Source organism: Columba livia, chromosome 1 (assembly GCF_036013475.1).
Source record: "Columba livia isolate bColLiv1 breed racing homer chromosome 1, bColLiv1.pat.W.v2, whole genome shotgun sequence".
NCBI lineage: Eukaryota > Metazoa > Chordata > Aves > Columbiformes > Columbidae > Columba > Columba livia.
This window is the reverse complement of record NC_088602.1, coordinates 121,458,986-121,472,260: the sequence shown is the minus strand read 5'-3', so window position 1 is coordinate 121,472,260 and position 13,275 is coordinate 121,458,986. Positions and strand designations below refer to the sequence as shown.

Below are 13,275 nucleotides of genomic sequence, written 5' to 3'. Positions count from 1 at the left end.
ATAGTGCTTCTTCAGATGACAAAGTGCTTGTTTTCAGAAACAAACTTTTAATAGTGTGAACAAGGACATATGCTTGTTTCTGCTGTATTTAAGGAACAGAAAATTACTGTTTGGTTAAGTTATCACTTTGTGGCACGTAATATCATTTTTTTTCACCCTGATTTCCAATTCTGTCATCTTGAGGGAGAAGTAAATCAAAAGAATTTCCCTAAATATATTTAATCTCTAATGCTGTCCTAACAATTGAAATTTTCCTTATCAACTTATCAACTTTGCAGCAGTGGCATAGTTCTAAAAATTACTTAACATGTTCATTTTTAGACTACCTCATTCCATCTTTTTGTCACATCATGCTCTTTATCAAATTATTCTAGTATTTTCCAATAAGGGCCTTGATAGAGTTATTATTAATGATCAGAGATGAAGACATAGTGCCTCACACATTGTAATTTCTACCCTTCGCTGTGTAGTGATAAAAGGACAGGAAATCGTTTCATGTTTTCTTTGTCTTTATATCAACACAAGTGCATATTAAGCTGATTTCTGTAATTTTCATAAAATCAGTTCTTATATACTCTTTGCTCACAGGCCCTGAAGCATTGCAGCCTGTGTACCCTTCTGCCCCAGCCCCAGCAGCCGGAGCCTGCCGTGGTGTTTGGGTTTGTGCCTGGTCTTCAGCCATAAGGGGCTACACCTCCGCAAGGATGGGTCTCTGGTATCCTGGCGTGCTCTGGGACACAAGTCCATCTGTTGGCATTTCCTTCTGAAAGTGGAACCTCTTCCACATGAGAGATTTCAGAGTGGTAAGAATTCTCTTTTCAAGAACCTTATTCTATTGCTGGGGCTCCTTTGTCCTTTATCTCTTTGGACATGTGTGGTAGTCTGAGAAGACAGATTTTGCACAGGTTTTCTAAAATGTTTGCATTCTTTCCAGCTCTTTGATGGACTTGGAATTAAATAGTGCACCATTCTGCCATGGCTGCCACACCACTTGCAGGTGTTCTGCAGGATATGATTTGCTGTCTCAAAATCATAGAATAGTTTGGGTTAGAAAGGACCTTAATGATCACCTAGTTCCAAACTCCCAGCCATGAGCAGGGACACCTTTCTCTAGACCAGGTTGCTCAACCTGGCCCTGAACACTTTCAGGGATGGTGCATCCACAACTTCTCTGGGAAACCAGTTCCAGTGCCTTACCAACCTCATGGTAAAGGATTTCTTTCTTATATCTAATCTAAATCTCCCCTGTTTCAATTTAAAGCCATTTCCCCTTGTCCTATAACTATACGCCTTTGTAAAATGTCCCTCTCCAGCATTATTGTAAGCCCCCTTAGGTACTGGAAGGCTGCTATATGGTCTCCCATAGTTTCTCTTCTCAAACACATTTTCTTTCCCAACTCCATTCCCTTCACTATGTGTCACTTCAGAAGATCAGGCTTTTCTTCTACATCACAGTCTCCTCTCTGCCTTGCTCTTAACTTCATCTTTGGCTGATCCTGATTCCTCAAATTCTCCCTTTTTGCCTGTCCTGTTTCACAGCCAATGTGCTTTTTATCTCTGTAGTGACATCTGTTTATCTGTTGCTTCATTGGATTTTCCATTCAAGTCGCCCCATTTCAGAGAAATCAGTTTTGTTTGAGGTTTCACCACAGTGCTCTGGGCAATACGTATTTGGTTTCTTAAGGATTTCTGACCACAGTTCATTTAAGAAGCAGATGCTTGGACACATATCAAGTCTTGCAAAAGCTATCAGCCAGAAGTACGATCACACAAGGATGGTCAGTAGTTTCACGGATTTTTTGAAATCTCTTTTTAATAGCAAAACTGAAAGTACTTCAACTACAGAAAAACACGTTACCCCAATTCTTTTATGATGTTCTTGCAAGGTTGATAATACTCCTCTTTTTTCCATTCAATTAATCTAGTATTTTTGATCTATTTTCCTTTCTTCCCTAGAGATTTACAAACAAGTTCCTTAACATAAAATATCCAATTTTCTTTTCATATTTCTTTCTTTTCTAGAGCAATTGTCTTTTCAAGTAAAGTATAATTGCTGTCACTAGAATCAATATTTTCAAAATTTTCACTCTAACTACAGAATCTTTTGAGGATTTTCAGGTGAAGAGGAGATAAGCTCTTTTTGGGTGCTGCTTGTACTTAAGTCACCTATCAAAGAATAATAAATGAATTCCTAAAAAGTAGTGATAGCACAATACAAAAAAGGGATGCATAATACATATTGTTCAAAATGCAGTACAAACCTTTATTCTTTTTTTAATACAAAGGAAGAGAAAGGAAGAAAGAATAGTCGTCATCACACATAATTTAGGCGATGCTAACAGTTTTTCCAGGAAGGAAGTATAGATGCTTTCATATTTTTTTACAATATGTACTAGTCTTCATGCATAAACATACTTCTGTAATTCATAGAAAATGTACAAAAATTTCATTTAAAAAATTACAGCTAAAAGTAGCTGAAAGCTGTTGCAAAAGTATTACATATGGCTTCCCTATTCCTGTTCTCCCTCAATATTTTCTTAGAGCACTTCTGGGAAAAGAATAGCTGGTGAGATGGGCCCTTGGGATGAACCAAGTCACCAACTTCTCTGTAGTATTTTGGCCTCACATTTATGAAATTGATACATCTATTTATTCCATCAACAAGGTCCAAACATAATTCTATGCTGAGTGACCACTCTTACAAAGCCTGCATTCCTTGTGCAAAGAATACTATAATTTCTTATAAAGCCTGCATTCCTTGTGCAAAGAATACTATAATTTCTACACATAACATGTCTTCTGTTGAAAATGCATACAGAATAGCTCTTAAACAATCACAAGGTGGGCTATAATTTAGATGTTGAACTAGTGTTATCTATGATAATTTATTAAGAAAACCACTCATGTTAAAACATATTACTACTCCCATTTTATAATTATTTGTTTTTTAATAAATCTGCATTCTGCTCATCTTGCGGCCTTCTGGAGAGTCCCAACCTCAAGACATCTGAGAAGCAAAAAATGAAGGGTTATTTCATATTCTCATTTCTTGAGTGTCCTAAAACCAGAAAATACAGAGTTATGTGTTCAGTAGCACCCATTAATGCTATCCTGAATTATCAATGAATGGTAGAAATTATATGTGTGCAATCTGTACGGTTGCTTTGCATGAGGGTGGAGGGAGCTGACATGATGTCATCTGAACACGCCCAGGATGCGTCATCTCAGAAAGAGCTGGTGTCCATAGATGGAGTGACCTTTTTTCTCCACAGGCTTGCAAGTGTAGTTAGAAGTCATTTTGAAAGGGGTTTTGGAGCTTATTTCTGCAGTTGTTTCTTTGTGCTGCTACATCAGGGGCATGCTGAATCTGAGCATTAACTTAAAATGTCAGTTGCTAACCTTTTGAACAGTCATTCAATGAGCCTTTACCCTTTAATGGCAGGCATATATAATTAGGTGCCTAAATTTCATCCACCTTTTTCCCAAAGGCCTTATTCATTAGGATCACAAACAGTTCTTCATTCTGGAGGGAGCAGAGCCCAAAGTACAAATCTATTTAATTGTCTGGTTCCGTGCTTTCTGACAAACACCTACAAAACAGCACAGAATGAAAAGAGTCCAACCACACAGTCAGCTTTTGGCTTTAGTTCATGCAAAATAGAAGTTTGCCCCCAGAAAAAGTCACAGTTCATTAAATGGAGACAGTCTAGTCGATTGGAAACCCATTTAGCATTAGCAGGGAACTACAAAAGGTTAAACTTTACACTTATTCATGAGTTACACTGCAAAATCAAACACACACAATTCTTAAATGGACTAACCAAAGCAGGAGAAGGGCTGGTTACAGTATATCTGGCATCTTCCTTTCTCTAAGGAACAACTGAATGATCACAACAGAGTGTACTAAAGCTACTTTTCTATGAGGGATCAGATCTGCCATTTCTGTGCCTACATGACTGTAGGAAAACGAAACAAAACAAAACAAAAATAAAGGCCGCATGCAAAAAGCCGTCTGTGTTTCAGGACAGAGACTTAATCCCCAAAGAAAACTAGATCACCGTGCTGCACAAATAAACTGTTTGCTTTTCAAGCCATGGGGAACATCCCAGCGCTCCTGAGGTACAGTATTGCAATCCCTCATTTCCCTCCTTATGTTAACTCTGCATTTGCAGAGTGTTCATTTTGTAACCAAGCAATTTCAAATGTGCTTTCAGAAACATTAAAGATTGTGCAAATACTATTAAAAGTGATTTACCAGACCTAATTTGAAGGGAAAAAATATTTATCCTTTCTTTGTAAGCCCTATTACCTTTGTATGATGACAAACACACAAGTCTAGTGGGATGAGAATCACACAAGTGCCCACGCAGCAGCCTGGGCTGCCTCCTGTTCTGCCATTTGTTTCAATTTTGGTTTTACCTGGTTGCCTGTGGGCTCTCCAGTGACTAGCTGCTGCACCAGCATGGCAGCAACCAGTTTCTTCATTAAAGTTCTGCAGGCTAAATACCGAGAGATTAAGGCAAGATAAACTTCAAAAAGAAGTTTGTTATATAGCAGAGGCTGATGTGAGGGAGCACTATGTACCGAGTCTTGCTTGCTTTAGGCACGTTACGGAATAAATTTTTTGAGGCAGGAATTGTTCTTGATATTTTTAAGATTCCTTGCTGAACAATACCTGGCCTTAAAATGCTGTTGGAGTGTATGTAGTAAATGATTTTGTGTTTTCCTTTTCAACTGGTAAATAATAACATGAGAACCTTATTTCAGGCTTGAAGCAGTTTTGAAATGGGTAAGGAATCAAAGACTTTTCCCCAGGGGATTTGCATTTGTGCTCACAGGCCACAGCATCACAAAACACAAGTTTTTCCTTTGTCATTTGACAGCAAGAGCCACATGGAAAAGGTGACATGGTAAAAAAAATCTGTTCTGTTAAATACCACACAGGAAAGGCTCAAATAATGAGACTAAGCAAAGAACAGCCTAAGGTGCAAGGTATCTACAGAAATTGTATACATCCTGAGTGGCATTTGATTGTACAGGAAAAAATAGTACTTTTAATGTTATGCTGGTTTGGTCAGGTTTTAATATAAAAATAATAGCATTCTTAACATTACAACAGGTACAAACTTTCCTGGACTGATCTCAATATTTGACAGCAATAAGTATGTACTCCTCCTTCTGTTGTTACATGCCTGTTTTCATGTAGCTCTCCATTTGTTTGACTCACATTTACTACACACCAAAATCCAAATGTATGGTTAGCCCTTGCTGGTTAATTTATCACTCTCATGATTTGGGAAATGTTTAATATTTTTCCCTCAAGCATACAGAAGTTGGTGTGTCTATTAAAAAGTTGCTCTCTGCATGTCTATTTTTAGAATTGTAAATGTGCTGATTAAATTTTACCATATCGCATTTCTCAGTGAGAAGTTTCCTAAAGATACTGACTACAAATTTTAACATCTTCTCTTTGAAAACAGTGTTGCAGTTCAGAGAAAGATGATGATTTTTTTACTGCCCTTGACATGGGCTGCGTGAAATACCAGATTCAGGAGCAGGTGTTTGGTATACACATTATAGTTAGCAAGCTCTTTGAAAAAAGATTTTTGCATGCTGAACCACAAATATTTCCACTCATCTTTTAGCCCATGAATGATGATGAAGCTCATTTTCTGTGTCAGTACTTTTATTACAGTGACCAGATCAACTGAGGATTAATGCTTCTTGGATTTGGCAATAGCCTCTTAGACTGTGATATTGCAGGTCATGCCTTTGACAAGAAGACTAATTACTAATTACATTGCTCCTGTGAAGGTTTGTTTATGTTTTTTCATTAGAATAGCTCTTATGCCATTTTTCAGACAGTTAGGTCAGAGTACTTTGCTACAATTTTTTATACAGAGAAAAAAAAAGCAACTTTTTTTGAATTAGGTTGTTCTCACATTCCCTCAAGCATCAAAAAGACAGAATCATTTTTATTTCAGATGGCTGAAAATTCTACCCCCTCATACATCTTCAAAGATTAAACTGGGGGGAGTGGAAGTGAACTAAATAAATGGCTTTGCTTTAGATAGAGACCAGGCCTCTAGCACTATAGATTTCATTCCCAAAAGAAAAGCATCAGAATGTTAAGGTATATGCAATTGAGAAAATAACATTGTGATGTTATAGCTCCTATAATTCAACTTACCCAACATTTCTGTGTTGTGCTAGAAGAAATAGAACATCAGAGAGCAATAAATAAAGCTGTATGTTAATATGAGTCTAAATTATAAGGCACGGCATGAGTAATGCTTGTAGTTAAACTGGTTGGGATAAAAACTTATTGGTGCTGTCAGTCTCCATGCTTCAGGATGTACATCGATCACTCAAAAAAGTCAGGAAAAACATCATCCCCTCGCAGCCCATTCTTCTTCCTTTCACTGCAAGTTTCTTGAGTAGCAGTATGTTGATTGTTTGCATATTGGTTTATTTGCTTTTCCCCGTTGTTCATTTCTGCTGAAATACTGGTTTGACCTGATAAAATAATTCCTGGACATATCAGCAGCAAGCAGTAGTGAGGAATCATGTGGCCACATGTGAAATGATTAGAGTTTTATTTGTTTTCTGATTTCCTGAAAAAGAGACGTCAGATCTCAGTCTTTGGAAGGTTAACCTGTCATTAAGCTTAGTGCTATCAGCAAGCCAATAAGCTGTTTATTGAAAAACTTTTTTCTATGACAGTAAATAAGAGGAAGGTAAAAGCTGTTTCACCCACATTTTTCTACAAAAACTGCAAGTAGGATGTTGCACAAGAAAATGGTGCTTTGAAGATAGAAGCCACTTTCTTGAAAATTTGGCCCTAAAATCGGAACTGTGAACCAGGATGTTTTAACATGGAGCTGTGTTCCCCAGAAATGTAACTTAACAGTGTCTACCTTAGGTTCATGTAACTGACTCTATGATAGCAGTGGTTTGTAGGGCAATTTAATGATATCTTTCCAGACAGATGAATCTTTGTGCTGCTACCCAGGTGTGAGGCAGCTCTGTCTCCGTGGTCCTGCTCAGCTACAGGCACTGGTGCAGTACACAGTCCAGAAGGTCCATGCAGCGTTTCTTCCGTGCACCCATAGAGGTGTAAGTCACGTCTGGAACATCCCATTACAAACCCGAGACCTTTTAAAAGAGAAACATTCTGCAGTGTGACACAGAAGGAGACATCCCAGGGAATTATTTCAGACTGTGAAGGTGTGCAACATACATGTTGTTAAGCTAAAAATACCTCTAGCCTAGCTGTGTCTGACATAATTTACAGGTACCTCTTCTCAATATAAAGGAAAACACCTGTTTTGTGAAACATAGATATTGTTACAATTGGTGCGAAAGACAGTGACCCAGAAATTATCTGTGTGAGAGATTTCTTTAAAGCACCAGAGCTGTTGTATGAGAATAAATCATATCAAAATTGAACACAAGGGTAACTCTAGACCTCCTGCTACTTACAAAATGTTTTTAAAACTGGTGTCTTACAATACTGTACTATCATTGAAGATTGAGAGCAGTTGTATATAAATATTAATTTACCAGGTTTCTTGTAAACCATGATAAAAGACTGTGATGTGGCAGGAAAAGCAGCATGGATGAGCTCCAGCATGGATGGGCTTTCAGTGTCTTAAAGCCAGTAATACTCTTAACATGGTGACTGAGCACTCTAATTCTCTGGCTTGGGACATAATTTGCCTTAATTACTTGTGGATCATCTGTGTTAAAGCGCTGACTTGTTCTTGAAAACATAATGTTGGTGATGCAGTGAAAGTTAACCTACAAACCTGCTAGATAAGTTCAATTAGTACTTCATTGCAATTAATTACACAAACAACCTAGAATAGTATCAAACCCCCAAAATAGTAGGTTTATCTTTCCCTCTCTCTCTTTCTCTCCCTCTCTGAAAGAAAAAAAAAAATAAAATAAATAAAACTCACTGATATAATCTTTAGGAAGTGAAGACATCTATTATGTATTAAATTTCAGAAATAGAAATCTGATAGCCAGAAGTTAATTTGCAAAATATAAAGAAATCCAGGAAAAGTGATTTTTTTTTTTTAAATAGCGTGAATTGAACACCCAGAATCAAGAGTGTAAGCACAAGATAAATCAAGCAACGCTAAAAAGTATTCGTAGTTTATTTCCATTAATTTGTTGTAGCACATCTCTGCAGCATTGAATGGGACTGTTAGGGTACAAAGAGTACAAAAAAAAATCCTAATGTCATTCTTAATTGAACAAATTAAATCTGCACCAATTTATGATACCTTTGGTGGAGAAAGAAAGGGACTTTCAAATTAAGAAGCAGTTTTTATAATAGCAGTATGAATGGATAGCAGCCTTGCACTAGGAATTAGCAGTCAATTTAAGAGCAGAATATTGGTGAGCTGATTGAAAGCAAAATAGTTTCCTTCCATTAAGTGGAACATCAGTAAAGTTTTGAGTGCCTGTAGTACACAACTATTTCTCATAAGGGATATGAAGTCTAGCACTGAGCAAGGCAACAAGCTGTGTGTCATTCATTATAAAACCTTGGAACTCATCCATTTTGGTGTGATATTGCAGGAAGCTGTTTACGTTGCCATCCTTTTGGTCAAAATGAACCACAGTTGTGTTGCTTTCACTTACATGGAATTCCATTATTTTCCTTCAAATAAATACCTGTCTATGTGCAAATAAAGTCATTCTTAAGAGGCAGCATGAGTGATAGAAATGGAATCTAAGTTAGTATCATCTGCTCTGAGTTTACAAGTCTTACCGAGTCATGTTACGGATGTTCCTCTCTGTAACAGAGAGTCTGTGCTGCTGATGTACAAACAGAAGTTGAGTCCATACACAGTACATAATGCTGCCAAGCCATATACATCTTGTGAGCACTCTTTTTTGTGTTACACTGAAATTTTTACTTTGCTGACCAAGAATTCACCATGATACAAGTTCTACCCACTCTTCATTGTTTGATCCTAATCTGTCTTTAATTACTGCTTAGATACTATTCTGGTTGTCCTATGAATGATGAATAGCTAAATCCCTACAAAGGGCCCCAGCTGAAACGTTGCATTTTCAAGATTACTGCATAATTCTCTCCGGGTATGCCACACACTACAATGCTTATCTTCTCTGATTCATTATGAGTTTCTTTCAGCCCTTATGCCACCATCTCAATTTGTTTAAAACATGTATATTAATACATATGTCTTACACTATGACTTCCCTAAGCAATGACTACATGATCACAGCTGATAATCTAGTCTCAGATTGTTGGTAAATAATTAGGTCAGCTAATCACTACCTCATGCACCTTTAATTGCTTTTCAAATATGCTGGTTTTTGCTAGAAAATTAACAGAAGTTTTAATTGCCTTGTGTTCCCTTAGCAGCTTCTGTTACCCTAAAGCTGATAGTTTTCAACTTGCTTTTGTTAATCTTAACCCCACTTTCTTTGCTTAGCTGTTTGCACACAGTCGTTCTCCCATTTTTATGTTTCAAGTCACGGAAATTCTGGTATTTTGGCGGAATAAAATAAGGTAGTAATTTCCACTACTACTAGGCTCAGGATTTTTGCAGAAAGTGGCCTGAATTGTCTTAAGTTGCTAGATATCTGGCTATTTTACATGAACTGAAGATCAGCCATTTAATCTGGAATAATGTAGGATAGTTTTGATGGATAGTTTGCAGAACACTTTATCCCTGGTTCAGAGCTAGCTGAAATGTCTGATAATCATACATTATACCATGCTTTACCTCATTTTTATGTGTTTGGATAGGTTGTACATTGTTTTTAACACTTCACATCATGCCTTAATGGTGACAATAATAGTTCCAGTATTGCTTTCTATTTGTAGGAATGTGATGATAAGAACTGATGTGACACCTACCTTGATCCTTTCTCCCCTTGGAAAGCATAATGTTTCCTCATCTCTTTAATCATCTGTTGGGCCTTGTTGTCATTAGCTATGTCAACACACTTCAGAGAAATGGTGTAGCTAAGTTTGGCTAAACTGACTTGAGAACTTACTGTGGTCACAAGAGATGAACAACAGCACTTAATGCTCTTCCTCCTGCTCTCCCCGTCTAATCCTTTAACAGCACCCTGCACTTCAGGAGCTCTTTGTTTTCTTTTCTTACATCTTCTTTAATTCTGGGGGAGTTTTGGGTGATTTGGGTTTTTTGGATTTTTTTGTCTGTTTGTTGTTATTGTTTGGGGTTTCCTTGTTTTGTTTTTCCTTTGAGCTAGAAGCTTGCCTGTCTCCTTTTGTGAGCTAGTAATTTTTGACTTTCCGTGACTTTTATACTGGATTTCTAGACCTGTGATTAACTTTTGTGGCTGGTCTGATTTGACCATAGGTGATAATCAGCTTGCTTTTACCACAAAGAAAGTTACAGTACTGTGCATGGACACTTCATAAAACCATCTTTCCAGGACACTTGTACTGATAAGTTACAGTACACACAGATGGAAGATAATCAATGCCATTTACTCCATGAAGAATCCTCTGTTATTCTCAGATGGTAACTCCTATCACCTCTATAATAAAGGCCTGCTACCAGCTCTGTTGTACATCCCTGTCCTTCCCAAATCTGTAACAGTTTTCAAAGTATACTTTAAGATATAGCTTTTTATAATAAACCTAATATCAAAGAGCAAGTGTGAAATTACCCACTCCATTTTCTGCAGGCAAAAAAAAGGGCTCTCAAAGCAGTTATGCACTATATATAAAAGAGAGAAAATTGTAGGCTAGCATGAATCTGGTCAAAAAGGATTTAGTTTCTGCCTCCAACAGGCAGCCTGCACCCAGCTGAGTGCTTTCCCTGCAAAAACAGTCTCGTTTCTGCTTGGTTTTGACACCAAGCTGGGAGGAGTGGCTGACACACCAGAAGGCTTTGCTGCCATCCAGAGAGACCTGGACAGGCTGGAGAGTTGGGCAGGGAAAAATTTAATGAAATATAACAAGGGAAAGTATAGAGTCTTGCATCTGGGCAGGAACAACCCCAGGTTCCAGTATAGGTTGGGAAATTACATATTAGAGAGCAGTGCAGGGGAAAGGGACCTGGGGGTCCTGGTGGACAGCAGGATGACCATGAGCCAGCACTGTGCCCTTGTGACCAGGAAGGCCAATGGCATCCTGGGGTGTATTAGAAGGAGGGTGGTTAGTAGGTCGAGAGAGGTTCTCCTTCCCCTCTACTCTGCCCTGGTGAGACCACACCTGGAATATTGTGTCCAGTTCTGGGCCCCTCAGTTCAAGAAGGACAGGGAACTGCTGGAGAGAGTCCAGCGCAGGGCAACAAAGATAATTAAGGGAGTGGAGCATCTGCCTTATGAGGAAAAGCTGAGTGAGCTGGGTCTCTTTAGAGAAGAGGAGACTGAGGGGTGACCTTATTAATCTTTACAAATGTTTACAATGTTTACTCCTGAGTGTCACAAGGATGGAGCCAGGCTCTTCTCAGTGGCAGCCAATGGTAGGACAAGGGGTAATGGGTTCAAATTGGAACACAAGAGGTTCCACTTAAATTTGAGAAGAAACTTCTTCTCAGTGAGGGTAACAGAGCACTGGAACAGGCTGCCCAGGGGGGTTGTGGAGTCTCCTACTCTGGAGACATTCAAAACCCGCCTGGACACATTCCTGTGTAGCCTCATCTAAGCGTTCCTGTTCCAGCGGGGGGATTGGACTAGATGATCTCTTGAGGTCCCTTCTAATCCCTAACATTCTGTGATTCTGTGATTCTTGCTTTTGGACTTTGCATGTAGAAGGGCAGAATCTGCATATCTGCTTATGACATTGTTTAATACCTGTCAGGATGTAGACCTACTTAAGATAATTAAGTCAGTCAAAGAGCTTGCAAAAAGCTTAGTCCTTCTCACCAACACTAGTAAGATGCTTTGTGTGTGCACACATATTTCTTTGTTCTATATCATGGCCAGCAACTGAGTACCCACCAGCCACTCGCTCACATTCCCACCTACCTCCATCCCCCAGGAGACGGGGGAGAGAAAGGGAAGAGTAAAAAAAAATCTGTTGTTCAAGATAAAGACAGTTCCATAATCCGTTTCATAATAATGATGAGCTAGAGTCTGAAAATGTATGGGATTGAAACGAGAAACAACCAGCAAGGAAACATTTATAGCTCTGCCCTGCCATTTTGAACCCATTAACACCTGTGGACTTATTTCTGATGAAAATAAAAGCAAAGGTAAAGTAGGATGTGATTGCACCTGATGAACCAATAGCATCTGACTCTTGTTAGCTACATCAACATCAAAAATTTGACTTCATTGTAAGTGACATTTTACAAACTTTGCTTCAAGATGAGACTGAAGACTTCAGCATGAGGAAAGTTAAGAATAGGCCTGATTGATGACAGGACAAAAATGCTGCTCTGAGCTTTAATGTGCATTCATGAGATTTTATTTCTTTTGAGTGTTTCTTAACAAAGCTATTTATATAACAGGATTAAAACCTTATTTTGCTAGTATGTCATGGAACTGCAACTAACCAATCTGAATGCCATCTGTCAGTTACAGATTATTTACCTTAAAGAAAAGGCACCCTGAAGAGCCTTTTGCTCTGCTTGTACTCAATAAAGAGCATTATAATTCTTCTATGTAAGCCATTTTAGAGAAACGATTGTTAATATTTTTAAAATAATAAGCATGTACATACTTACTAAAGGTAGACATGTTTAAAAGTTCATTAAAGATACCATTTTCAAATAATTCATCTGATGTTCTTCACCAAGTTTGTAGGCTTATTTGAGAGCAGTGAAAATGTTATGATGTACAAACATGTATTTGATGGGGAAAAAAAGGGAAGTAGCTTGGTGCTTCTAAACCAGACAGGCAAGAAGAGCATCCATGCTACTTGGAATAGCTGCAGCCAGTGATACAAACCAGATTGTAACACATAACATAGACCACGCTATATAAAAGAGTGAGTTAAAAACTGGGGCTAATGATCCCCTCAGGTTTCTGTGATGAGATCGTCCTTGGAGAATTATGACGGCTGTCTCGTATTTATGCTTTATTTTTGGTGACTGCATAACCATAAAATCTACTTCATTAATCTTGTACACCAAACTGAGTGGTAAAAATGTCCTGATTCACAAAAACATTTCAGACTGGAGCCTTTTTTTCTGTCAACAGGTACACTGGTAAATTGGGATCATCTTCAGTATAATATGTAATTTACAAAATATAAATATTAGAGTATTAGTACTATCTGAGGATTACATGGCCAAGAGTATCCTCCTGAGT

General features: G+C 38.1%; 1 protein-coding gene across 3 annotated transcripts in view; it reads left to right on the top strand.

Annotated features, from left to right (window-relative positions):
* The window catches only part of LOC102084773 (uncharacterized), a 47,056-nt gene that overhangs the window by 18,111 nt on the left and 15,670 nt on the right, over nucleotides 1–13,275 (top strand). For all 3 annotated transcript variants that reach the window (XM_065075919.1, XM_065075911.1, XM_065075915.1), the window contains exon 6: nucleotides 589–803. The gene's annotated coding sequence lies outside the window, so the exon portion shown is untranslated. The remainder of the gene's footprint in view (nucleotides 1–588; nucleotides 804–13,275) is intronic.